The 27,167-nt window shown below is 42.0% G+C and overlaps 1 long non-coding RNA gene across 1 annotated transcript; it reads right to left on the bottom strand.

Annotated features, from left to right (window-relative positions):
* Positions 1-259: 259 nt before the first annotated feature.
* LOC112664884 (uncharacterized) lies at positions 260-9,843 on the bottom strand. Its single transcript, XR_003140079.3, has 3 exons — positions 9,053-9,843; positions 8,616-8,847; positions 260-771 (listed from the first exon to the last, which is right to left on the bottom strand). It is a non-coding gene; the product is annotated as an uncharacterized LOC112664884 (long non-coding RNA).
* Positions 9,844-27,167: the final 17,324 nt, after the last annotated feature.

The following is a 27,167-nucleotide window of genomic DNA, read 5'->3' as shown; positions in this document are numbered from 1 at the left end:
ACGAAGTTTCAAAGATAGTTTCAAGAGTTTATAATGTGCTAATCACTCTTCCATGTATTACTTAATTTTCATAACATCTCCTCAAAAGACGTGTTCTTAGACCCATTTTGTAGGTAATGATACTGAGTGTAGCACGCCCAAGGTCACACAGTTGGTAGAGGCACAGTGTCAGGTGTCACTTAGTGCCAAGCCCCACACTATTCCCAATATGTTGGGTTTTTAATTTATATCCTAGGCAATTAAAACAGTGTTCATCTAAGCCCTTTGGAGTTAGGATTAAAGTATTAATAATTCTGAGTTTAAACTTGCTTCTCTTTTGCAAATACTTGTGAGCACCTGTCAGCTGGTGAAGGACACTGCCTGCTACTTGCCTGTGTAGTAGATCCGAAGAGTGAAATGAGAAGTGGCGTGGAGCCTCATTCAAGTCATCGTGGTGAGGATTGAACCAAGAATCTAGGTCAGACTCAGACTTAATTCACATTTATTGAGAACCTACTACTTGCCAGGTTGGATGCCAGCAGAAGTTATCAGTAGCTATTTTGGACTGATGATTGACACCTCCACCAAAATTCAGACTTTCTTATCAATCAGCCAACCTGTATTCTATGCTTGGAGGGCACTGTTTGTTTTATCACTCTGGCATTCACCTTATTTTGCTGCAACTCAGGTGTGTGTGGATGGCTGTGAGCTTCTGTAGAGGAAGCGTCAAGGATGCTATCATTTTGAATCCCCATCTTGATCAGCACAGGTTCTGGCCCAGAGTAGATGCTCCTTTTAACAAATAAAAGTAAACAAAAATAAAACAAAGAAGCTTTCCATTGGATACCAGTCTCCCTCTTTATGCTCTGTCTGTCCAAGCTGCCTTCTCACAGCAGAATGATTCTATTTTCACACGGAAGGAGCAACCACCCGTGGGGATTTTCTTCTCCGACAAGGGTGGGGGAGAAAGGAGAAATAAATAATATACTTTCTCAGCCTTCTATTATTATTTCTGGGAAAACATAATAAAGCTACAGCTGGCAGGCACTTATTTTTTTCTTAGCATTTAATAATAGAATTAATTGCTAAGTGGAAAGCTTGCAACCCCCTTTCTGTTGTATGTTGCCCTCTGCTATCATTATGAATAGATGTAAAAATCAAAGCTAATTATCATTCAGAATGTTTGAAGAAATAGACTGAACCACACACACAAAACTCATTTTACCCCTACCCCAGCCCTAGGTTACAGAGTTGAAACACACACACACACACACACACACACACACACACATACACAAACTATAGGGTAGGGGTAATTCCCTACTGGGGAACTGGGATACCCAGTTGTTCCTTGGATGTGGGTCCCTTTAGCCACAGCCATTAATTGTAGTGTCACAATGTTGTAGAGCCCTGATGCTTCTCATTGTTACCTAGGAGCTGGGTCTGTGTCAGCTCGAGGTCCAGGACTTGGGTTAGCCAGAGAAGCTCTTTATAGAGCCAGTTTATGGCTAATTGGCTTTGAATGTGAAATGAGTGACTCTCTGAGCTACCCATACCACCATGTAATGTCAAACAAAAAGCAAGAGTGGGAGATAGGAGTGGAAATACATCTCAGAGTAGAAAGGAAAGGCCATAAGCAGGCCATGAGTGCAGGCAACCAAGGAGTTTAGAAAAGAAAGACACTTTAGTGTTACAAGACATGCAGGCATGGGAGGCAGCACATGGGATCATGATAAGGATAACAACTTTTGCCCCTTTAGCCGTGGAAGCCCTGACAGCCCCCAAAAGAGAGCTGGGATCGACAGGACTGTTTAAAAAACAAAGAGAGAAGAAGAAAGAAAAAAAAAGAAAAGAAAAGAAAAGAAAGAAAAGAAAAGAAAAGAAAAGAAAGAAAGAAAGAAAGAAAGAAAGAAAGAAAGAAAGAAAAAGAAAGAAAGAGAGAGAGAGAAAGAAAGAAAGAAAGAAAGAAAGAAAGAAAGAAAGAAAGAAAGAGCTAGCAGTGGTTAGGAATCTGTTTTCTATGAATGGAGGTGAAAAAGCTACTTTCAAGGTGTTGGTTTTTTTTTTTTTTTTTAAGGTTCTGATTTTTTTTTTTTTTTATGTTGAGTAAGGGATAAAAGTTAAAGTCCCTATTCTCAAGTAAAGATGAAATAAGCACAGGTCCAAGGTTTATTTATGCACTAATTAATGAGCAAGCCAATAAGATGTTACATCAGATTCCCAGAGCATTTCAGAAGCTAAATGTGGAACATGTCCATGGCTCAAGCACAAAACAGGTTAGTGTCCAGCAGAACCACAGGCCTTTGGGGTTACATGTTTTAGCAGAGAGAAATTCTTAACATATCTGATGGGCAAACATTTGCAAGTTAGCATGCAACTTCATAACATCGGAGGTCTTTGCCTTTCATTGAGAAGGGACAGTTAAACTCAGTTCATTTTTCTAGAAAATTTTTGGGCACTCTCCACCCCCATATGACATTGAGAGGTCATAATGTTTACTTACGTCTTTGCTTATTTTCAGGTTTTGGATCACTTTTTCTGGTCATCCACAGAGTATGCTGCCAGCAAGTTGCTGGTGCAAGGATGGAGGGTGCTTTGAAGGTGAAGCTGCTGGTCACTGGAAATCAATTTTGGGTGAATTTTGTGATGGTTATATAGAGTTTTCCCCACATATGATATTAAACTTCTTTTAAAAAATCTACCTTTGGAATCTTCAACAAATCTACGTGGCTTGTTATATAATGTTTTGTAGAGTGGTGGGCACACCAGGACCAGCTGTGGGGGGGGGTTCCCATGGAAGATATCCAGCTCCCTGTCCCCCCACAATGGAGTGACCAGGAGTTTTACCCATTGCAACAGTCATTAGTCCTGGTAAAGGTCTTCAGAGGTGGGTTTCATGTTCACCATTTAGAGATGAAATAACTGAGACATAGAGCGGTGCAGTAGTTTGCCGTCCATTGAGCAGATGCCAAGCCAAGATGAAAACCAGTTCTGATAACTTCTAGAGCTCATTCTGCATTTTTTCTGTGGACTTTGTAGATGACAAGAGTCAAGGAGATGAGGGAAACTCTGCCATTCTTCAATTGGAAGTAAAGTAGGCTAAGACATTTTGTAGACTATGTTCCAGGAAACACATATAGCACTACATTAATTTGAAATATCACTTCATGTATTTTCCTTCAGTCATTTTGTCATGTGAACTAAGCCTAAAAGCTTGGTTTGCTGTTCCGATTACAAAGACTACCTAGAACCTGGAGCCTTTGCTCAGTTCAAATTTCATACTAGACTTAAAATGCTCTTGCAAGGCAGTGGCATATCAAGAGAGAAAAGGGTTTTGCTGGAAACTCTCAGGCTGGATTTTTGCTTCTCAGGAATCAGTGCTGGAATAATGTAGCAGGGATGGAAGCTGGAATAATGTAACAGCCTGCAGGGATGGATGGGAAAGAGGAAGGAGGAGAAAGCTGGCTGGAGTGGGTGGGGCTTCCATTGGGCCCAACATGTGAAGAAGACAAGTTAACCAGAAGGATCTAACAAGGAAGGTTCCAGAGCATGGCAGATGTGTATTGGAGTGCAGTGGAAGGTTAAATCGCCATCAGTGGGCATGAGTGCAGGGCTGAAAAGAGCAGGTGCAACCAACCGGAGCCCTGGGTCCCTCCACCAGCTCTCTGCTCCCACTGATGTGTAAGAGCCCTCTCTCCATGTGGCCGGTGTGAGCCCTTTCATGCTTAGGTACACCAAGCAAATATCCTCTCTCAAGTTGTGCCTTGCTTTTTTGTTTTTATGTTTTGTGGTTTCTTTTGGTTGACATAAAATTTTAATTTTGATGTGGAACAATCAGTCATTCTTTTATGTCAAGATGAGTGCATCTCCCACTCTAGCTGAGAGGTCACCACCCTAGAGACAGGAAGACTGCATCCGACTTTCCCTTCCAGAAGCTTCTCTTGCTCTATACTGTTGAATCTGCTTATTTAATATATCACATGAGACAAAGTCATGTTTCCTGTGCATTTATAAATGGCCTCACACTGCTTATTGAAATGACCTTTCTTTTCCATTGGCTCTGCTTCCACCTCCAACAAGTGCATCTGTGGGTGTAGGTTATTTCTATTCCATTGGTGTTATGGCTTTCCTGGTGCCATGCCACCCTGCTTGCTGATAGATTGTGATGGCTGTTTGGTCCTGCAGAAAGACCATGGCTGTCCTTGGCCTGGTCGCTCATCATATATGCTTCAGAATCAGCTCTTCAGGTTCCCCCAAAAAAGTCTTGTGTTAAGTTTTAATCAGCATTGAATTTTCCCATTTATAGAGTGTTCCCATCTATACACATGGTATATCTTCCTACTAGAACTTCTTTACTGTGTCTTTATTTTGATATAATACTATTTAATATTTACTATTTTTTCTACTGTATCTTGATTTTTAAATTCTATTTTAATTTTATAATGATTTCATGCATATTCTGGTACTTTAAAAATATTTATTTATTCATGAGAGACAGAGAGAGAGAGGCAGAGACATAGGGGGAGGGAGAAGCAAGCTACTTGAGGGACCCTGATGCGGGACTTGATCCCAGGACCCCAGGATCATGACCTGAGCCAAAGGCAGATGCTCAACCACTGAGCCACCCAGGAGTCCCTTGTATTTTTTTTTTTTTACTACTTAATTTGTTGTTTTATTGTGAATTGTATCTCTTCTTTAAAATGTTTATTCTCACTTCCCAATGCTGATACACACAGGTGAAATAATTTTGTTTTCACTTTATATTCAATTAAGCTTATTTGTTCCAGTATTTTTTATCTGTTGACTTTCCTGTATTTCTTTGTAGGTAATCATCTCACCTCTGAAACATGGTGTCATTTTTTTTCCTCTAAATAGTGTACCTTTATTTATTTATTTTTTTCTTTCTACTCTTGATATAGACTAGAACCTCTAGTAAAGTTGAATAGAAGAAGCCACCCTTGTCTTCCCTCAGGCTTCCGACCAGTAGTACTCACTGTCAATCCTTTCCTCATGGTCCTTTATCAGGGCTTCTCAGGTGTGACTCAGATGCACTTTGCTTTGCTTGTGTCCTTTCTCCCTTCTTCTTTCTACCCTCCCTCCCCACCCCTGCCTTTTCCTTCTCTCCCTCATCTAGGAGGTTTCTTGTTTTAAGCTGTCAATTTTGTGGTAACTCCTTATATGCAACAATAGAAAATCAACACAAGGAGGGATAAAGCAATAGCAGAAATTAAAAACTTCTAGTAAATAAATCACTGAGGAATTATTTTTGAAAAAAAAAAAAAGTAATCCAAAGGCGTATCCTCATCAACAGAGATGAATAGAAATGAACAATTCAGAAATGGAAGAATTAAAATAGTAATAATGAGAGGGTAAACAAAAGTCTAAATCATTTAGAAATTTTAAAATATGGAAACAAGCTCTTTAGGCTACTCCTGGATCAAATTTTAAAAAATCGATTGCCAACTATTTGAAAAAAGAATAGCATTGGAGATTTTATGGGTGAGTAGTTGAGAAGCATACGTATTCTACTCCAAGTGAGATTTGTAATCCTGAGAATTTTTATTAGTAAGCCATAGTGATAATTAATAAAACATTTAATCCAAAAAATTAGTGAGAGAACAATATCAAGTTTATGAAAAGGAAGTGGAGTATATTTAAGACAAAAGCAGACGTTAGTACATTAGATAGAAGAAATGTGAAATACATACATATCAAGAGTTGTCTCTCGAAAGAAAATGATAAAGTATATAAAACACCAGAAGATTTAATTAAGCAAAACAAATAGAAAGAAAACGTAAATTCAGCTAGGCACAAGAACAGAAGGACACATAAACTGATACACGGGGAAAAAATTCAAAAAGAAATTCTTTAAATATCCTTTTAAATCTGTATTTTACTGAACTGCATACCTCTTCAGCAATGTCTACACCTCTTAATTATCTGAATGATCTACCTCTTACTTAATAACAGGTAAATTCTTCTTTCTTTTGTGCTTTCTGCATTTTATGAAGGAACTGTGTAATGTTTAAAATCAGAAGGAAATGATGCCTGCCACTTACTGCCTGCCCTCTTCCCCCAAATACCAAAGAGCCACTGGGACTAGAATCTACTTTGTCTTCCTGTGTAAAACCTGGCAAATCTCTCATCTTTCTGGACCCCCATGAGGAAAGGGAATAGTCTCAAGTAGCCAGCAGTTTAACAGAAGGAACCATTGTGCTGGCTGCCTCTTGGTGTGGTCAGGATAATCAAAGCTCACTTCTCAAGGTACTTGGGATTCCGTGGTTAGTTAGGGACTAAGCAGACGCCTCTCTCCTCCAGCTCTGCTAATCAAAGAAACCTTCCAAAATGTACGAGAGGAACAAATACTTTTGAGTGTGTACTTGATGGGGTGAAATCACTTACTAGAATAAAGGATCTCATACATGGGAAAAGATTACATCAAACCAGTGGAGGAGACTGAGGTTAAAGACCAGACTCCTTGGCTCTTCATAATGTGGTCTCTGCTTGTGGCCCTGCCCTGCCATCACCCCAGCCGTAGCCTGAACTGTTTCACAGCCGCAGATGCACCAGGCCTTGGCCTCGCCCGAGACACTCTCTCCCATCTCTTCCTCCTTCTGCTCCTAGTCCTCAGATCTCAATTCAGACTAACTCCTCTGAAAAGTACTCCCTGCTGCAGGCAGAATTATTTAAATGACTCTTTTCCCCAAGATTTCTGTATCCTGGTTCGGTCATCAGACACCCATCTAGGTACTGCTGTGAAGGGACTTTGGGTGTGATCCATGTGAAAGATGGAAGACAAGGGTGTAGTTGAAATTCCCCAGGCCCAGTCTAATTCCTTGGGCTTTCGAAGAAGGAAAATTTCTCTGGTTGGAGTCCGATATATGGTGGACCAGAAGATCAGGGAAGATGAGGTCAGAGGGAGGTCAGAGAGGCTGTCCCCACTGTGTGAGGACAAGCCCATGTGCTGCTGCCTTTACAGAGGGAGGAAGGAGGTGATAAGATAAGGAGTGTGGGCAGCTTCTGGAAGCTCAGAACAAGGCTTGGCCGACAACAGCAAGGACACCAGGACTTCAGTCCCACAATCACACAGATCGTGGACAGGATTCTGCTGACAGCCTGAATGTAGTGTGGAGGCAAGTTTTCTCCCCCAGAACCTCGTGCAGGAAGGCAGCCTGGGGGTTCCCAAGCAGAGTCTCGCCTCAGCTGCACCAAACCTGGACCTGGACCTACAGAACCCTGAGGATGAGTTCATGCTCTTTGAGCTACCACAGTTGTGGCGATGTGTCACAGCGGCAGTAGAAAACAAACACACTCCCAGACATCTCAGCACAGCGTTAGGTATGAGGGGGGCACGCAGAGTCCGTCCCAGCTACAAAGGCACAGGGACCCAACAGTCAGAAGACAGGATAGATTGGTACCAGTATAGGATCCTGGAGGCCCCCGACAATTCCAGGAATGTTTCTTGAGTTGTTGAATTTGGGGAGTTTTGGAGTTCTGGAGAGGGAGAGGCAAGGAGGAAGGGAAGCTGTGGCTGGGATGGGGATAAGGCTCTCGGGGTCATTGCCAATGTATGTAAAGCATCATCTCAATATCTTGGCAGCCAGTGTCCTGACTGGGGCCCTCCCTGGGGCCCTCCCTCGTGTCTGCAGAGCACCTGCATGCACATCCATCGGTATGTGCACCACAGGGGATTATAATGGCCCTTTCATTTGCCCCGGGCTCCAGCAGAAAGATAGGAAATAAATAAATAAATAAATAAATAAATAAATAAATAAATAAACAAAAATAAAAAATAAAAGAAAGATAGGAAAGGTAGGAATTATGTCATCTTTCATACAGACGCCCAGTGGCACGAATGAGGCGTGGAGAACTGTTAGGCGTCAGTTTGGCAGAGCTGACACACACGGCGGGGCAGCCCCGGTGGGCAGCAGGGACCACCTGTCCTCACGTTTGTGACATGGTGAGAAGCGTGTATTCCTTTGGGAAGCAGAGGCTGCAGCAGGTGGCTGGCTGGAGCCCAGCTGGACTCATGGGCCCAACCCCGCTCTCCGAGATCTCAGCCTTCCGTGGTCCAGTTTCCAGGGGGGAGACAGCCGATCTGAAGAGCTTCTAAGAGATCAGCTCAGCCTGGCATTCCTCACGTGGGGACCTTGGCTGAGCAGAGGACTCTGGAGAACCCACAGCACACCCCCATGAAGGAGCAGCATTCAGACAGCTGTACCAGAGGGCCTCAGGGCCATCCAAGGAGGCAAGAGAGAACCACCAAGGCCACCAGCTAAGTCAATGCTTTGTTCCTTTCCCCTGTTTATCTGCTTCCTGCAGGTTCTGGAGCATCCAGAGGCCATATAATGGGGGGAAAGCAGAGGAAAGAAGAGGGAGGAGACAGAGTAGGCCCTACTCTCCTTCCTCTGAAACCCAGGGATGGGCGAGTCCCTTTACTGGAAGGTTCCATTTGGGCACACTAGTCTTTTGAAATAGCTATGATTCTTAACTGTCCAAAATAATTATCTATATCTGGCAGAGGCTTCTTGACAGCAGTGACCAAAACCAAAACAAAAGGCAATCAGGATTTTTGTATTTGTTCTCAAGCTCGATATGCATTCACCCAACCGATAAGTAATTATTGAGAAACTTACTCAGAAGGCTGGTCCTGTGGATGAAATGATTATGGTGGCCTCGAACCCTGAGGGTCTTAACCCAATGATGGAAGGAGGATGTGAAAAGTGAACACAGCGCAATCTGGGAAGGCCCGTAATAAAGGTACAGTTGCACTAACCAGTCACTGCTGAGGTAGATGACAGCGACCCTCTGGGGGGCTCAGCTCTGGTGCCCGCCTGGCGTGGCCATCCCATGGTGTCCACCAACCTCCTGTGGGATGAGATGCAAGTGAATTGGGCACTTCAGAGCTGAGTAGTGTGAGCTTTGGAAAGAACTAAGAGTGGGGGCAGGAGACAAGCTGGGAGGCCCCTGGACGTGCGGCAGGAGACAATGTAGGAGCCAAGAGTTAAGACAAGAATTTCTTTTTGATAGACTTGCTCATTGGAAGCATTGTTCTTATGAAGAGCAAACTTACTGCCATAAGGTCAGCATGGATCGGAGTGAGCCCAGTGGGGGTACGCACAGCTTCAGCTGCTTCATCACACCTGCTGCGTGGTATTCTGTTGTCGCTCAGGGCTTTGCTGTGCAGTCACTGTTGTCCAGGTGCCCGGCTCATTTCACAGGGGGGCCCAGCTCGTGGCATCAGACCCCGGGGAGTGAACCCGTCCTAGTGGCCCCGTGTGCAACACCTCTAAGATGAGCGTGCCAGCCTGCACGGTGGGTTGAGGGAGGTTGAAGGCGAGCTCCCCCTGTTGTGGTTTCGGGGCCTGGGGATGAGGAGAAAGCAGAGGCGAGGGCCGGGAAGAGGGTGATAAACAGCTCCTCAGATGGCTCCATTCACCCCGTGTTCAGTGGAACCGGGGAGCGCTCTCAGCGACAAGGGACATCTTATCTGCCGCCAGGATGAGAAATTTCCCTTGTAACAAAGCTCGGCATAGAAAGGGCTCTTATCTCAGAGCCCAGGATGAGGCTATTAGTAACAGTGCCTGCTTCTTTCTCAAGCCCTATTAGCGGCAGGTAATAGGTTTCCCCGATGGTCTTAGCACTGGCTCCTCTGCGGAGAGCGACTGAAAAAGAAAGTTTCTTTGGAAACGAGGAGATTTATATTGAGAAACATTCCAAATCATCGAGGTGGCAACTGATTTAAGTATTTTAGAAAAGTTGCCTGTGATGAGTTTCGGGGGAGTGAGGCAGGTGCTTCCCGTTGACTTTCGTTACACACACAGATGAGAGTGATGTACCTCAGGACGGGGTTTCGCGCAGCCTCGCAGGGCAAGTGCACTTCTGTGATGTGTCTTTATGACTGCATAATGCTTTATTGTGACATTTGAAACTTGGGGGATGCATGGGTTACCTTCATGGGGCCCCAAGGTCCATAAAATTGTATCTAAGAATTATATGCATTTTGTCAGGGAGGAGGGGAGTCATGGCTTGAACTAGCGACACCAGTAAATACACAGAGTATGTCCACCTACGTTATTGGAGAGAAGCCTGAAAGAGGTCAGTGGAAGCAAGCAGCGGGTGTAGAAGCCTTGAGTCAGAAGCGCTCCTGAGAGCTCCAGAAACAGCTGGGAGGCCGGTGTGGGTGGACCAGGATGAGAACTATGGCAGATGAGCGCAGAGAGTGAACTCATGTATGTGTAGGGGGACACAGGGCATGTCCTAAGGAGGCCACTGGGCCATTCTAAGGATTTTGTCTTCTGCACTTGATTGAGATGAGAAGCCAAAGGAAACTATGGAACCCAGAAGTATCTTGATTGGATTTCCATTCCAGATGATCTCCCGGCTGCCATGTTGATGGAATCACTTGGGGGGTGATTGATCGATTGGGAGGCCATCACAATGATCCATTTAGAACACAGTAGGAACAGCGGAGGTGATGGATGGAGTCATTTTCCGAATGTGTTTCATAAAGCCATGAGGGTCTTTGATGGATAGGTTATGAGTGTCATTGAAAGAAAGGAACTAAGGATGACTCTAATTTTCAAGGCAAAAGCACTCAACCCTCTTTTACTTGGAAATCCTGGAGCCCAGCTGCTTTTGTGTTGGGGCTGTTAAGCAGCTGTGGGCTATGTACTCATAGGCAGAGGAATGGCTTAGTACCTTGGTGTTCACCCTCTGGAGGGGTCACGTGGGGGAAATCTGAACCCACTGTTCTGTCCTGATAACCTGTTCAGACCATGAACAGACTCCATGGGTGATGTTAATGTCTGTGTCGCTTTTGTGCTAAAGGTCAAACAAGAAGGAAGCGGTGAAGGTGAAGGAAAAGAACTAGCGCCCCCAGCCCGAGAGCAAAAGTGGTGGGTGGACATTCAGTTGGGCCATGCTGGACATCCCCTGCTGCCCACGCTGTGCCTTTCTGCATCCTGGACTGTGACCCAGGACATTGACCCATATGGACTACACTGAGGATCTGGCTTCAGGCTGAATTTGGGTATTGAGGGCGAGCAGACTGAGGCCAGGGATTTATTTCCCTAGCTCTCTCTGTTGGGCTCAGGGACTGGCTACATCCCTTGACTTACCAGGGACTACAGCTGCTATCTGGTGGTCCTCCTCATGCCTCTACCCTCTCCTCCCCTCTCTCCAGACTGTAAGTATTAACAATTCTGAAATGTTACCAGCTTCAGGAAAGCGAATGGTGCTCATGATTACCCCATACCTCGTGAGCTTCCTTGTGGACAGGCCTTTGTTAAATTATACTATAGTTGGTGTTACCATATATTTCCTGTGGGGACCTGGACTGATATTTTGGGTCTTCAAAGGGAGCTGAGAAGTCCAGACTAGAGATGATAACTTTGAGAGTGATTTCAATAAGCTTCATCGAAGCATAATTTATATGCAAAGAAATTCATTCCTTTGAAGTGTACAACTTGATGAGTTTTGACACATGTATAGAGCCATGTAACCAACAATGCGATCGAGATACGGAACATTTGTATCAAGACAGACTTTTCCTACCACCCTTCACTCCAGTCTGTCCCTTTGCTCCACACCCTGGTCCCTGGCAACTGTTGCTGTGGTTTCTGAGGTTTGTCAGCTTGCTTGGCTTTCTCACTTCAGCAAGCGTGTCCTCTGCGTGACGCTCCAGCCAAATGGAAGAGATTATCAATAGAAGCTTTTAAACAGGAAGACCTTGCTCATGTCCAGAACCGGGGAGATTTTAACCTATTCCAAAGCCAGGCTCCATGAATAATACTGATATTGACTGGAAGGTAAGGGGCAGAGAGTATAGAAAGAAAAGGTCACTGCCTGAGAAGCAGGTCTTAGCCTTAGATGGAGGTTTGAAGTAAGGAATAGAGAGGCTGGTCCTGACATTTAAGAATGAGTACTGCATCACTTGCCATCAGGGAAATACAAATCAAAACTACAATGAGATACCACCTCACACCAGTGAGAATGGGGAAAATTAACAAGGCAGGAAACAACAAATGTTGGAGAGGATGCAGAGAAAAGGGAACCCTCTTACACTGTTGGTGGGAATGTGAACTGGTGCAGCCACTCTGGAAAACTGTGTGGAGGTTCCTCAAACAGTTAAAAATATACCTGCCCTACAATTGCAATTGTAGGAATTGCACTGTTGGGGATTTACCCCAAAGATACAAATGCAATGAAAAGCCAGGACACCTGCACCCCGATGTTTATAGCAGCAATGGCCACGATAGCCAAACTGTGGAAGGAGCCTCGGTGTCCAACGAAAGATGAATGGATAAAGAAGATGTGGTTTATGTATACAATGGAATATTCCTCAGCCATTAGAAACGACAAATACCCACCATTTGCTTCAACGTGGATGGAACTGGAGGGTATTATGCTGAGTGAACTAAGTCAGTCAGAGAAGGACAAACATTATATGTTCTCATTCATTTGGGGAATATAAATAATAGTGAAAGGGAATATAAGGGAAGGGAGAAGAAATGTGTGGGAAATATCAGAAAGGGAGACAGAACGTAAAGACTGCTAACTCTGGGAAACGAACTAGGGGTGGTAGAAGGGGAGGAGGGCGGGGGGTGGGAGTGAATGGGTGACGGGCACTGGGTGTTATTCTGTATATTAGTACATTGAACACCAATAAAAAATAAATTAAAAAAAAAAAAAGAATGAGTTCTGGGGTCAAAAAACATGGTGAGTTAAAATCATGACACTTCTGCTGATTGTTCTGGTACTTTCAACTCTGTAGACCTCTGTGGTTTCTCTGTAAAATCAGGACCCTTGGACTTAATACTTAATTTATGTATTCTTGTGAAAATTAAAGTGAGCTTGTGTATGCGATGACCCCCGACCAATATGAAAATATATTTGTATGGAACACAGGCTTCCAGTAAGTTGGTGTTATTACAATAATTATAACCTTGGATGTTCTTGCACAGTTTTACCCCTCAATAGGATTTGTGAGATCTTCATGAGGTATGCCTTAGCTTTTATTTATCAACCTAAGTTTTTGCTTGTTGTAGTGTAAAATAGCCCAGTATTCGTTTCTAGAAATTTCAACAAGTCTGACAAAATTTTGAAATGTCTTGTTGAGATTTCTGGCATAAACTCTGGCTCTGCAACTCATGAGTTATGACAAGGAGAGGGCCAGGGGTCCCCCTGCGCTCTGCTTTCTGGTCTTTAGTTTCTTCCTCCTTAAAATGGTCTGGTTGGGCCAAGCAATTTCTCTTGTCTCTGCCAGGTCTAAAATATTACAGCTCCTCTTGGATTCAAAACAGGAATATATAATATCTAACGGGAAATGCTTTGAGTGGCTCCAGCCTCATTTGGACAGAACATTCCAAGCAGCCACTGCACCTGTTACCACCGTTCAGTAGGATTTTCCTGTGGAATCTAAGAAGGAAGCATGAAGGATTTCAGTAGGAGGTAGTGTATCTCTGTGTAATTCACAAGCCAGAACACTCCCATCAAATCTGAAGATACTAGAAGACATTCTGTGTCTCCCCAAATAAAGAGAAAGCAAACCTTTTAGAATTTCTCATCAGCAAATCTCTTCTTTAGTAATGCTAGGAAACAAAATGGCTACTGACGCTAACAGCTGTCTTTGAGTTTGTCTCAGACGCAAAGAGCTATTAACCAGGGAGTTCCTTACAACCTCACACATGCAAAGTTAAGGCAGTATGGGCTACCTAAATGGTCAATTTGAACTCAAAATATGGATTTGGGAAGCAATTAGGGGTAATTCTAATTCCATTCCCTAGGAAGTTCTTCCACAGGGTCCCTCTAGAGAAGAGGCTCTGATATATTTTTTAAGCCACAGATAAGAAGCTTGGTTTAGCTTAGCCAGCTTCCCTACTGGAATTATTTTTTTAGCTGTTCCAACCTTGATAACAACCCTGAGTTCACGAATCTTGTACTCCGTTTACACAGGAGGACAATGAGACTGCCAAATGTGGCCAGCATCACAGTGTGGGAAGTACATAAATGGGATTGGGCCTCGGGCCTCTCTAACGCCCAGATCCTGGGCTGCTCTTTCTCCTGAGCAATAAAGAGCCCTTGATACCCTTGCGTATTCAAACCAGTGAGCCAGAAATGCCAGTGTAGGTATTCGAGCAATGCATTCATGCTCAGCAATTATTAAAAGGCAAAACAGTAGGATGAGCCAAGAGGAAACCGAGGGGCAGGTTTCCTGGGAGGAACTGAAAAGGCCTCATAGCAAAGCCTAAGAAGGGCTTTGAGATGAGTTCTTTACAGACTGGCCTGAGCCTCCCTGATGGTGTTAGTTGCATTTCTGTGACACAGTGCAGAAAGATCCATACATGGAAGCAATAGATGTCATGGTCCCTATAGCTGTCCCATTCACACTACTCAGAAAAAGAATTCCCCAGTGGCCCAACTGGAGCACGTCTGGGCTTTATTTCCCTTCTTCTTTCTAAGTGGGTTTACTTACAAAACCCTAAAGGATAGTCATAGCCAGACAAGAGTCCTAGACTCTAGATAGAAAAAAGGGGCACTTAGGGTATCTAAGCCAGAAAAACAGAACTCTTTTGCCTAGATTGGTATTTGGACGCCCACTCTCATATATATGAATTATTTTGCAGCAATAATGGTTGTCTTTAATCAGTGGCATAGTAGTAAATGTTTAACAAGTGGCTCTCATGGTGGGAGGGGGATGTTGATTTTTGCCGCGTTTGCTGATTTCTGCCTTGGTTGACTTCAGAACAGCAAGGTGCTATCGCTTAAGAGAGAGCAGGGAAGGCATGCTCAGAAACACATAATTATATAATATTTCCACTGTACAGACATAATGGAAGCAAATAACAAAAGCATAGATAGTAGAATATAGGCCATATACCTGAAGCAAGAAAGCATGCAAATTTCTATAGAGAAATGAATCTCAAAGTGTGAGCCGAGATCAGTGAGCAGCAGTAGCAAAATATGGGTGTTGGTTAGATGTGCAAACTCTCAGGTGCATTCCAGACCTACTAAATCCAAAACTTTGGGGGTGGGACCCCAAAATCTGTTTTAATAAGCCCTTCATCTGATTCTGAGGCACATTATAGCTTAAGAAACACAGAAGAGTCTTAAGAAAATATTTAGAGAGGAAGCACAGTGTGGTAGAGGCAAAATTTACTCTTAAAGCACTGTTTCAACAGTCTTGTGCATGGGAAACGGGAAAAAAATAGCAAAACCACACCTCTCTACCTGCAGGGTCCCACATTTCCCTTGAATTGGAGCAGTAGGAGAGCATCTTGCTTACAAACTTTAAAAGAGAAAAGTATTTCTTTTAATTATATTAGTGGGAGATACATACATCACAAACATTCATTTCATTAAAAACTATTCAAGCATTACTTGTAAGTTGACACTCCCCTTGACTGCAGTCTGAATCCCAACACCCCCTCCTGAGATTTCCATGCTACCTCTCTGGTGTAGACCCTTAACATTTTCTATGCATTTGTGTGCCTCTGCATACACGTGATGGTGATGATGATGTTTTACAATAAGTACATCATCCTCTATATATCTTTCTGCATTTTTATTTTTTTTAGATTTTATTTATTTATTCATGAAAGACACACACACAGAGGCAGAAACATAGGCAGAGGGAGAAGCAGGGTCCTTACAGGGAACCCGATGTAGGACTCAGTCCTGGGCCGGGGTATCACTCCCTGAGCCAAAGGCAGATGCTCAACTGCTGAGCCACTCATGCATCCCTCTTTCTGCATTTTTAAATTTTGATTTAAAAGCACAACTTAGAACTATTTTTGTAGTAATATGTGTTCATTCACCTCAGTCTACATGTATGAAGACATCATTATTTATTTAGACCCTTCTCCATTGTTGGACAACTGGCACCCATCCATTTGGTTTTGTCGATTATAGTAATGAGTCTGTTGTACCCGGTGCCAATATGGGGCTTTCAATGACTTTTCACTCAATAAATATGATGCAGAGATAACCCGTGGTGCTGGTCGTACTCATGCTGTATTTCTCTTGGGTACTTAGAATTGAGATTGCTGGGCCAGAGGTTATGAACATTTAAAATGTTAGTACAATCTGCCCAAATTGTCCTCTGTAGTGACTGGACCAGTTTCCGTCTCCTCTGTACTGCATGAAAGCAGCAGCTTTCTTCTGTCCTATCCAACACTCAATGTTTCCAGCCCTCTGGAAATTGCTGATCTTATGAATCTAAAGTGGTCTCTGTTGTTTCAATATAAATTTTCTATTTACTTCTGGGATGATTGATGCTGTTATGTATTTTGTTATCAATTTACATTCTTTTTTTTCTTGTGATAATTGACTGTTCATCTCTTTTGCCCATTTTTTTCCATTAGATCTTTTATGCATTTCTCATTGATTTTCAGAATCTCTTATTTCTCCTCTCCCTTTCTCCTCTGTACTTAAATATTTTGTGACATCTTTGGTCACATAAGAATTTTGCCTTTTAAAAAATTATTTATTTATTTGAGAGGGAGAGAGAGCAAGCATAAACAGGGGGAATGGGAAGAGAAAGAAGAAGAAGCAGACCCTCCCCCGCCACTCGCTGAGCAGGGAGTAAGATGTGGGACTCAATCCCAGGACCCTGGAATCATGATCTGAGTTGAAGGCAGATGCTTAACTGACTGACCACCCAGGCACCCGGATTTTATCTCTTAATGTAGACAAATTGATTATGTGTCACTCTATGGACCACTGTCTTTTTTGTCTCAGTTATGAATCCTTTTCCTAGTCTAACATACTGAACATGTTTTTGTATTTGTCAAATAGTTTTTAGTTTTTTTTTCTTTTTTTTCTTTTATGAATAATATGAGATAGGGATATAGCAAATTGTTATAGGGATATAACTAAATTGTTAATTATTCTTTTGGAACATAATTGATTGGAATATCTTCTGCTTTCCCCACAAATTATCATGTACTAAAACCTATGGGGTGTTTCTGACTCTGTCTTAGATGTTGATCTACTTTTTATTCCAGTGCAATTATCATATTCTTTAAATATTATAAGAAAAAATATTTCAACTTTATTATTTTGAAATGTATTTTAGGACTGACAGTAATGATTTTATTTTTAAGTTTTTTCCATGTACTATATAAAAATATTACTATTGTTACCTCACTGCCAAAACTAGTTCCAATAAGTCAATCCATTTTTTGCAAATTGAATCTTTCCTAGAAATCACTGATGTTTGATCTCAGTCCCATTTATTTCTATATTCAAAGGCAAGATAGCAAATGGTATGCAAGGAAATCTTTCCCAACCTGTGTAAGACACAGAACAGTTGAAGTCTTCACAAAGTGTCCTGGGAGCATGAGCAAACTTTATGAATCCACAGGTAGTCTTGGATTCAAAAAATTATATGTAATTTCCTCAGTGGGCAAAACCTGAAATCTCCTCCTTGTTTAATTGATGATTTTCTAATAATCCAAACAATCTATCCTAAGTATAGCACTTACCTTGAACTTGAAAGGGATTAAGAAGAGTCATGTGCCCATGTCTGTGTGAATTTTGATTGTATCAATAAAAATGTCATAGATCCTTAGATCAACACCACTTAAAATTTAGTACATTGCTTTTTTGGGGGACAAAAGGAAAATTTGAGGACAATTACCAGAACATGCTGTTCCTCTTCTTCAAAGGCTCTAAAACCATGGCATATGCTAAACAGAAGAATTTAAGTTTATAAGTTAGATGACTATTACCAGCCTACATGAGAGAGTTACCATTTACATCTGTTATGTTATAATGGGAATTTATAGTGCTTCTTCATTCTCCAGAGGCCTGTTTTGGATAATAAATCCTATGACTGCCCTGTGCACGAGGTTAGTAAGCATGTTTGTATCCACTTGGGCCTGCAGTTTTGCTGGGTGAGGGAGTGAGGCCTCGCTGTTATATTCAGAGGTGTTTGAGGATTCATGCATGAAGTTGGGCATGAGCTCAGGGAAAATGTAGATACTAAGGATGCAAATCCATCATTTTTTGCTAAGAAAGGATATGGTAAAGGACAATAGGATTGTTGGGTTGTAGACATCTGCCTCAGGGGCTCTGTATTTGCAGGGAGTTTGGTGAGCACCACAGGCATGGAGACTTTAGAATAGAGAATCTGGGGCTTTGACATAGCAGGTAACTGTGCCAAGATCGGAAAGCATGGAACTTGACTCTTAGATCTGTCACCTACTAGCTATGTAACTTTAGGGATGCCATGAAGCCTTTTTGAACTTCTTTAAAATGGAAGAATAATGCCTACTTCACAGGATTGTGAGAATTAAGAGGTATAAATGTGTGTGGCGTGCACAAATGTACTTGCTGGAATTGTCCAATGAAGAAGGGAATGGAATGTCTGCCAGATGAGGACAAATGCAATGACTTAAAGCTTCAAAATATGCTTTGGAAATTAGTGTAAATCTCTCCAGCAGTTTTAATGTGGATTCTCTTTAAGTGTGGGGTGGAGGAGGGAGAAGGAGGAGAGATCTTTGTTACTGTGTCTAATTGCTTTGAAGAAAATGGACTGAAACACCCAAGTTTGACCTTGATATTTTTGTTTCTGAAAACACTTCAAACCCTACCGTTCTGGTTTGACAAATTCAATAAGCCTTACACAACACCTCATTGTTTGGTGACTGGAGAGAGTTGAAAGCTGGATATACAGAACACTCTCAACACAGAGAAGTCTGTGCACAGTGTAAGTGCTGGTCCGGGAGCATGATTCAGAGGGCCCTCCTGCAGGATAATAACAGAAGTGCCACTTGTGGTTCAAAGAAGACCATTGTAATTAAAAAGAAAAAAATAATTATATGTATAATCAAGTCTAGGGACTATATGCCATTCCTTGTCTGCCAGCAAATTTATCTGCTCAATGGGCACAATGAACAGCAATTATCTTGTTCAAGCTATGAAAACCCAATAGCAATTATCAGTGACAGTGGCATCCTACTGGCTCACAGTTTGAGGGAGCCTGTGACTGGTAATCTCATCAGGTCCCCTCCCTGGGTCAAGTTGTGATTATGTTGCATCAGGTTTTCTTCTGCATCCGAAACATGATTCTCATAAAGGCCACAGCTTGCCGAACAGATGAACACATGGGCTTCCAGCCTCAATTCTGCTGGACCAGCCAGTTGTACGTTTGACCTTGCACCAAAGTAGGGCAAATTTTATGATGAGCCATTGCTTCAACTTCAAAACACCTAAACGATTACTGTGGCACAGGAGATTTATTTCTCTTCTGTGTGGATATGGCCCGAGGCAGGCTCTTTACCCTTTTCCTAAGCCCACTCCCAGCATTGCCCTTGATTCTAACCTCTCCATGTTGGGGGCAGGTCAATGTAAGAAAGAACAAGACAGCCTGCAGGAAGCAAAAGAGGTTTTCTTCCAATAATTGCATTTTTAAAGCCCTCATGGTACTGTTCTTCCCCTATGAATGGGCCTCAGTGAATGTTCTCAAACTTGATGAGTTTGATAGCCTTCCTCCCTGATTGTGGAATCAGAGAACAGCCCCATAGAAGATGCACCTTCTTCTAGATCAGAGCTTCCCAGCTGGTTCTGCAGTGGGTACACTCTGTTGAGATATTCATCCCTCAGGGTAAGAGGGACTCCTGGGCCTGGTTTTTGTTTTAACTGGCATATTTTACAAATACTATTTTCTCTATGAATCATAGCATGAAAACTCAGGGAAACTCTGTTCTAGCAAATATCGTCTAGCATTTTTGTTCTTTTCTTTGTCATCCTGCTTGTACTAACTTCCAGATCCAGTTTCAGTTAGGACGTTGTCCTGCCCACTTAGATTGGAAGATCTCTGGAATGTAAGAAGATCCTATAGTCTCCACCATGGAAACCTTCTCCAACCACACTCTGCCTTCATTTATCTATCTATCTATCTATCTATCTATCTATCTATCTATCTATCATCTATCTGTCTATTATCTATTTTTTTAATTTTTTAATTTTTTAATTTTTGTTATTATTATCTATTTCTTATAAAAAAAAACATGGGGACCCTAGATCAGCACTTTGAGAACTAATGACCCTTTGGTACTGATGCCCCATGTTTGTGAAATAGCTCAGGATCAAACATTACTCAAGTTTGCCCACAAAGCCTGCTCTGAAGTAAGCTGACTAGTTGCTTCTATTCCATTTGTTAATTTATACTCAACAGCATTATCAGTGTCCAGGCTCATAGACGTATAAAGTATACCAGATTTGAGTGACAACATTGCTCAAAATATATGTCAACCCTGAGGTTGGATGCCATGTTATGTAATGTGATAAAGCATATCCTTTACCAGCAGCTCATCTCAAAAATGAAAGTTTCTCACCTTTCCACGGAGAAATCAGAGAACAAAAGGATCAATTTATTTCCCCCTCGGAGACATTAAACCTGAGAGATACACAAAGTATCTTGTCTCCCATATGTCTCCCTGCTCAGCCCCCTGTTGGAAGAGTATGTCTGAGTGCCTGGTTAGAGTCTGTTCCCTTCTGGAAATTGTGGTCTAGATCTTCCTGCATTGAAATGGACACAAGGCCCCAGTCTTGAGAACTTAAAATCATCCACAACCACACAGTTCCTCTCTCTACTGGTACGATTTTATTCTTTGCATCGGCACAATTTCCTATTCCAGGAAACTTCCAAGAAACTCTTATGTAGGAAGATGAAGTTGCCAGTGACTTTATGGCTTATATTAAGATCTTCCCTAAAATCTATTTATTTGAAGAACAGACCAGTCAATTAGTCCTCATTATCCCCCTCTTGGCCAATAGATTTCTTACCTCCTCTCATCACGCAAGTATTTCTCACCAAACAATTGCATATCTTTATGACTCTCTTTTTTTTTTCCTTTCTATGTCCACCAATTTTAACCTGTAACAAATGAACTTAATCCAATGCGATGACCAATGCACCCCCATTAACATTTAAACATTTAACATTGACATTTATTTTAAAACACCACTCCAGCCAAAACCTTTGCCCTCCTCTCAAATGCTCCTAAGACACCGTCAGAACTACGTAGTAGATTCTCTCACTGCCCTAAGCAATAAACTCAGCTTTACTTTGTCAATGGGTTATGTTAGTGGTCTTTTGGGAGAATTGGCAGTTGATGGTTTTACCCACAAAATATAGAAAATATAAATAGTTACCACATTCAAATGTTACTATCAAAGCAATTTGTAATCTAAATACCAAATTCCTTATATAATAATATTTCTCAGACATAACATTCCCAAAGCCCAATAAATAAAGTCATCTGGAAATTCTGGTCAACAATGAAAATCTCTGGACCCACGTAGATGAATTCTGATTCATTATGTCTGGGATGGGAATTGGGATTTTCAATTCCAACCTCATAGGTAACAGGCTGATGGTCCCTAGACCATTTTGGAGAAACAGCAATCAATACCCACATGGTTGTTTGCACCCACACACAATAACAGATAGTAAGTGTAACCTGGGGAAAGAAGTGAAGGGAATATATATATTTTCTTGTTTCAGCAAAATAGAATGTGAGTCACCCCCCTCTGGACACACTTAGGTTAATACTATGAACTTGAACTCAATGAAGAACATAATCTTCTATCAAATGGTTGATTGAGATCTTATGCTGCCATTTTCTGTGTGGCAGGGTTGGAGTTGGCATATCACCACTCATAAAGACTATTTTCCCTGAGTGGCATTTAAAAACATTTTTTTTCAAACATAATAAAGAAAAGTGCTACACTGACATGCATATTTCTCAAATATTTCCCTTTCCAATCTCATATTCTCCTCGTATTTCTCTAAGTTCCGTTTTGCGCTCTAACATCCAGTATTGCCAAGCTCAATCAACTCTAGTCTCTGACAATGGACTTGACTCCACTTCCTACCTGAACTCCTAGCGGACAACATTCTCATCCTTGCATCCTGCATAGTTCTGGGTCCCGGTCTTTCTACATTTGTTCATTCTCTGGTAGGATGTCAAGGTTCTGTTGGTCATTGATAGTCAGATGCCTGCTTCCTGCTCAGGCATGAGGCGGGCCTTGGCATCTGCCTGACATAGAACACTTTCCTTTTGCCCCTTTGTGTTTGTTCTGGGCAGAGCATCCACCTCAGCGCTTTTATGACATGCACATTCTCAGTCTCAGGAGGTCTATGTGGGACAGACATGCTTATTGTTCAGTTGCTGGGCATTTAGCCACACGCACTACATCCCTTGCTTGAGGTACATCCATTTGTTCTGACACACTCTGTACTTGTCGCATGCCACCTCAGTGGTCACTGCGATTACATCGATGGGATCCGAGGCTGTCTGGTGCATTCTTTATGGTGCAGACCACACCCACCTTGCTTCCTTTGGGAGAGTGACTGCACAGCAGGTGTACTCACCACACCAAACACCTAACCCTGAGTCCTGAACTTACCTGGCTCATTTTGTGCCTTTCCCAACACAATCCACTCCTGGGAAGCCCCCTGATTCCTGAAGTCATCTTTACTATTCTTCCAGACGTTCCTTCTCAAATCTGCCAAATTTTAACTGCCACTTTGTGTGGTGCTCACTCAGAGTGACCAAGGAGACCAGTCCAGGGCCTTTTGCCCACAGGGCTGCATACGCATGAATGCCCTAGGTGGCACACACTGAAACTCAACTTATCCCCAGCTGATACATTATTTACATGTATAGAACTCCATCTCTTTGACATTTGGGTATGGGACTGGTTATTTATTTATGTGTTATCATTGTTTTGTGCAGCCTGTGAAGGCCACCCTGTGCCTTCCCAATTGGACAGATCTTTTAACCATGTGTAGGAACTGACTTATGTCAGGGGACCTTCTGGGACTTTGGGATTTAATTCTACTATTACAATATACATCTTTGACTTAAAATACAGATACTAATTGGTTTGATAGGGAGCCTTTTCGGTCACTTGTATAAGTTAGCTTCTTCAGAAGCTGACCTTAGTAGGAGGGGTCATGAGCAGGAATTTAACAAGAAAGCACTCTCCAGGGAGATCCAAAAGGAGTGCAAGCAGCATGCCAGAGGGGCCTGGAACCAGTGTTTGGATCATGTCATTGGGGGGTGGGGGACATATGTCCTCTGACTGGGACAGTTGAATTGCCCAGACCCAGGATGCATCTTATGTGTTCTACTTGAACTCTGCCCTTTCATAATAAAAACCAATTACACGTTCTGCTGAAGAGAGGCACCTCAGCATAGATTACCTGGAGCTGAAGAAGGAGACTCTAGGAAAAACAGAACATAGAATATTCTGTGTCATTATTCCACTGTCCTCCAGGTAACATGGCCATTTTGTGTCTTTGAAATGGTGTGTGTATACTGGAAATGAATATATTCTTCTCCGAAATCCCTGAAATTATTAAACCTTTATAAAGCCTATAACTTCTAATTAGTTCTAAATCACCACTTCCCAAACTGTAATCTAGTACAATCTTCCATTTCCCATTTTGCTCTATTTTTATTAGAAAACATTTGGATTTTCCTAAAACATATTTACTGTTATTTATAATTTGTCTTTTTGATTGAGGATATTAATTTAACATGGCAACCCATCTAAGCTTTCCTATATTTTCACATCATTCTTTCTGCTAGATGTAATCTTTGTATTTACAATCTGCAAACTCATTTTACAGTTAAATATCTTGTCTCAAATTCTCTTCCTAATTGGGTTAGCATAACTGCAGTACTTGGTACAATTTTAATTCTGTTGATGAGGATGTTTTCATGATTATCTTTTGATACGTTTTGAAATTCTGCCGGCATTTTATCTGACCCAGAGTAGACCTTAACTCCAAGCACTCTGCCATCCTAAATTTCATTATCTCACTTTATTTATATTTTGCTAGAATTCACAGGATGCCAATGTTAGATATTTCCTGTAAGACTCTGAACTTGCAAAGGCTATCTCTTCTTACATTTTTCTCAAATCTATCTTTCATAATTGTCAGATAGAGTGAAAACAAAACAAAATGAAACAGAATAATATGTAAGAGAACTTTATGTGTCAGTTGGTGGTTTAAAAAAAATGGGAAGTACCCCAAGGATTTACTTGAATATTGCAACATATCATGTAATAGAAGCTCTTCCAAGTTCCTGTGTCACTAGCCAATGTGAAGAAAAAAGGAAGATTCACGGGAGAAATGAGTCACAAATTACAATTTTCACTGTGGAACAACAAAGTTATCAAATTCTTAGAGCAATCTCATATACCCAACCAGATTTCACAGGACATAGGAAACCAAAATAATCCTATAATCATTAAAAATAAGAATCAGTAATTTAGAAATCTTCCTCCAAAGATAATAGTAGCTTCCAAAAGGGTAAGCCATGAGGTAAAGGGGTGAAAGGAAGGAGTGATCAGAATGTCTGGTGGGAGAGTGCAAGGAAGTGGTGCCTTCAGTGCCAGGGCTCTGAGGCAGGAGCATGCCCAGGGAGTCTGAGGGACAGTGAGGAAGCTGTAGGTCCTGGAGCAGAGTGACAAAGGGGGAGAATGGTGGGAGGTGACATCATGGGCCTTCTGGGAGGCACAGATCACATTAGCCCAAGAACTAACTTAGGAACCTTGTCATCATCTACAACATCTACAGTCCAGTTCCTGGATAAACCCCAGAGAAATGCAACCATGTGCACAAGGTGGCTGATCCCAGATACCTCCCACCTTGATGCTTGTAGCCAAGGAACTCCAGAAACAGTCTAATGCCACCAGTAGGAAAGTGGGTCACTGAATCGTGGTGTCTTTACACAAGGGAATGTGATAGACTAGAACTAGAGAGGCATACACCCACCTATCATTAACTGGCATGAGCGATGCCATTTATCTGAGTGTTGTTTAGCACTTTGTGTGCATGTGTGCATTTATTACTAAAATTTTTAGAACCTTGAAAAGAAGGATGGAATTGATTGCAGGGAGGTAAGGAAGAGATTTCAACTTCATGAGTTGCCTAAAAGGGCACAGGGTGTGTTGTGTCTCCCATCTCTATTAAGGACTCAGATTGGCTGAACTTCACTTCTTACTGCCAGAAATCAAAGTTATGTCTCAGTGGGTTTAAAAAAGACAATTTTAAGGCTTTCTGGGCCCCTACGATGTTATTAATCTCTGGGTTGGGGAGCTAGCAGAGGGATTGTCCATCTTCCCCTCTTCTTCCGTCATTACTAAATGTCTTTCAGCTGCGAAGATTGTTGGGGGATCCTCAGAAAGAGCTAGAAGAATTATGTCGTTTATTCTATATGCCCAGATAGCTGCTGAGAATGGAGACCCAGAGGACCTGGATCACGTGCTTTGATGTTGAGCACGTGGTATATGCCACGTGCATGTTCAGGGTAAGGGCGGGGGGGTCACCGTGTAGATGAACTAGAGAAGAATGACACCTCTCAGATTTAGGCTGGGGGATTTTATTTATGTAAATTTTTGCATGTCTTAAGCTGATTTTCTAATTGTTTGGGGGCTTTGTGCCACAGACAGTGCTAGGGTAACTTCACCTCCTTCATGCACAGCCACGTGGCCATTTCTCAGAGACCTAGTCTTTTTCTCCTGTCTCTCTTCCACTCTTGTCCTCTATGGGCCCTTGTCCCCAGCCACCCTCCTGGCCACACTCACAAGCCCACCACCACAGTAATTGGTTCAGAGAATTTGACAAAATCCCTCATGAACAAATCATGTGTCAAAATGACCTGAAGGAAAACCTGCTAAGGGGGGAAGAGGGAGGGAAAAGGCTCTAAAAACTAAACTTCTACATACACTTTAATTGTATCAATAGCTTCTTACCGTTCAGCATTCCCACCCACAACACTGCATCTCAGGCATCCAAATCCATGTAGTTCTAAAGCCAAATCCAAATGAAACAAAGATCAAAAATTTTTAAAATGACTTTTGTCTTCGAAACTCACCTGATGACAAAGTACCTCCTCTTCTTGCAAGACCCGTTTGTATAAATACCTAGGCTTTACTGGAGGTATGAATGCATTTCATCACAAGGTGCAGCCCCCAGATATTGAGGGGCTCCCAAACTTGCTTTCTTACAATCTAAAACATACTGAATTCTAAAACAAATCTGGCTGAAGCATTTCTGCAAGAGAACTTATCAGCTCCCCATTCTGTCTACATTAGCACGTTCTTTCTTGCTTCCTGTACTCCAAACACTAGCATGGAACACTGTCTTTTTGTAGCAAAAACAAAACAAAACAAAACAAAACAAACCCTGATGTATTAGTACTCCACTGTACTCAAATCTTATAAAGGACTATGGTGTGGGATGCCTGGCTCAGTCGGTTGAGCGTCTGACAATTGATTTCAGCTCAAGTCATGATGTCAGGGTCATGGGATAGAGCCCTGAGTTGGGCTCTGAGCTGCATGAGGAACCTGCTTGGGATTCTCTCTCTGCCTCTCCCCATGCCCCATCCCCACTCTCTCTCTTTCTTTAAATTAAATTCAATTTAATTTAAAAAGACTACAGTGCACTGAATGGTTTCGAACAAGTTGCCGTTACATAGGATCTCTTTATTTGAAGTATTTGGCAAATTTCAGCTGTGAATGTTTAGAGTTTTAGTTAATCTTCTCACACTGGAGTACATAATTATTAAGCATGATGGATTATTTCACATTCAGCTTAAACGATTTAGACTAGCTAGCACATTCAATAGTGCTAAATGGTAGGCAACTTGACTTTCAAAATGATGGTACACATTTCTGAAAATAACTTTTTACTTTAAATTGTAGTTCACTATTTTCCATTCCAAAAGCAGAAGAAAAATGTGAAGAGGCCGTTGTGAGCTCCAGGTAGCAATGGGGATTGTTTCACTTATATTGTAAATCACACCTGCAGGCGAAGGGTGAAGAGCACTTACGTAAATGTCTCGAGAAGTTGTTTTGAAGTAACCAAATCAAAATTTTATAGTGAATCCACAGTTTTACTTGCTTCTAAACAAGACAAATTTTATATGGAGTGTCCTCTTCAGAGAAGGCAAAAGTCACAGCCCTTACTGGACTGATAAAAAACTAAGAGTTGGCCACAGTGGGTAGGGTAGGCATTTTTAAAGCAACCACTTGCCGTGGGAGGAACAATCCAAAGTGGAGTTTCAGTTTTAAATAAAAAATGCTAAGAGATCCATACAGTGTGCATATAAAAGGCAAGATCTCCCATTTGCTGCACCTGGAGAGAAGAGAGAGCATTTGCT

The sequence above is a fragment of the Canis lupus genome, chromosome 17 (genome assembly GCF_003254725.2).
Source record: "Canis lupus dingo isolate Sandy chromosome 17, ASM325472v2, whole genome shotgun sequence".
Lineage (NCBI taxonomy): Eukaryota > Metazoa > Chordata > Mammalia > Carnivora > Canidae > Canis > Canis lupus.
The sequence above is the reverse complement of the archived record's forward strand: the minus strand, read 5'-3'. Positions and strand labels throughout refer to the sequence as shown.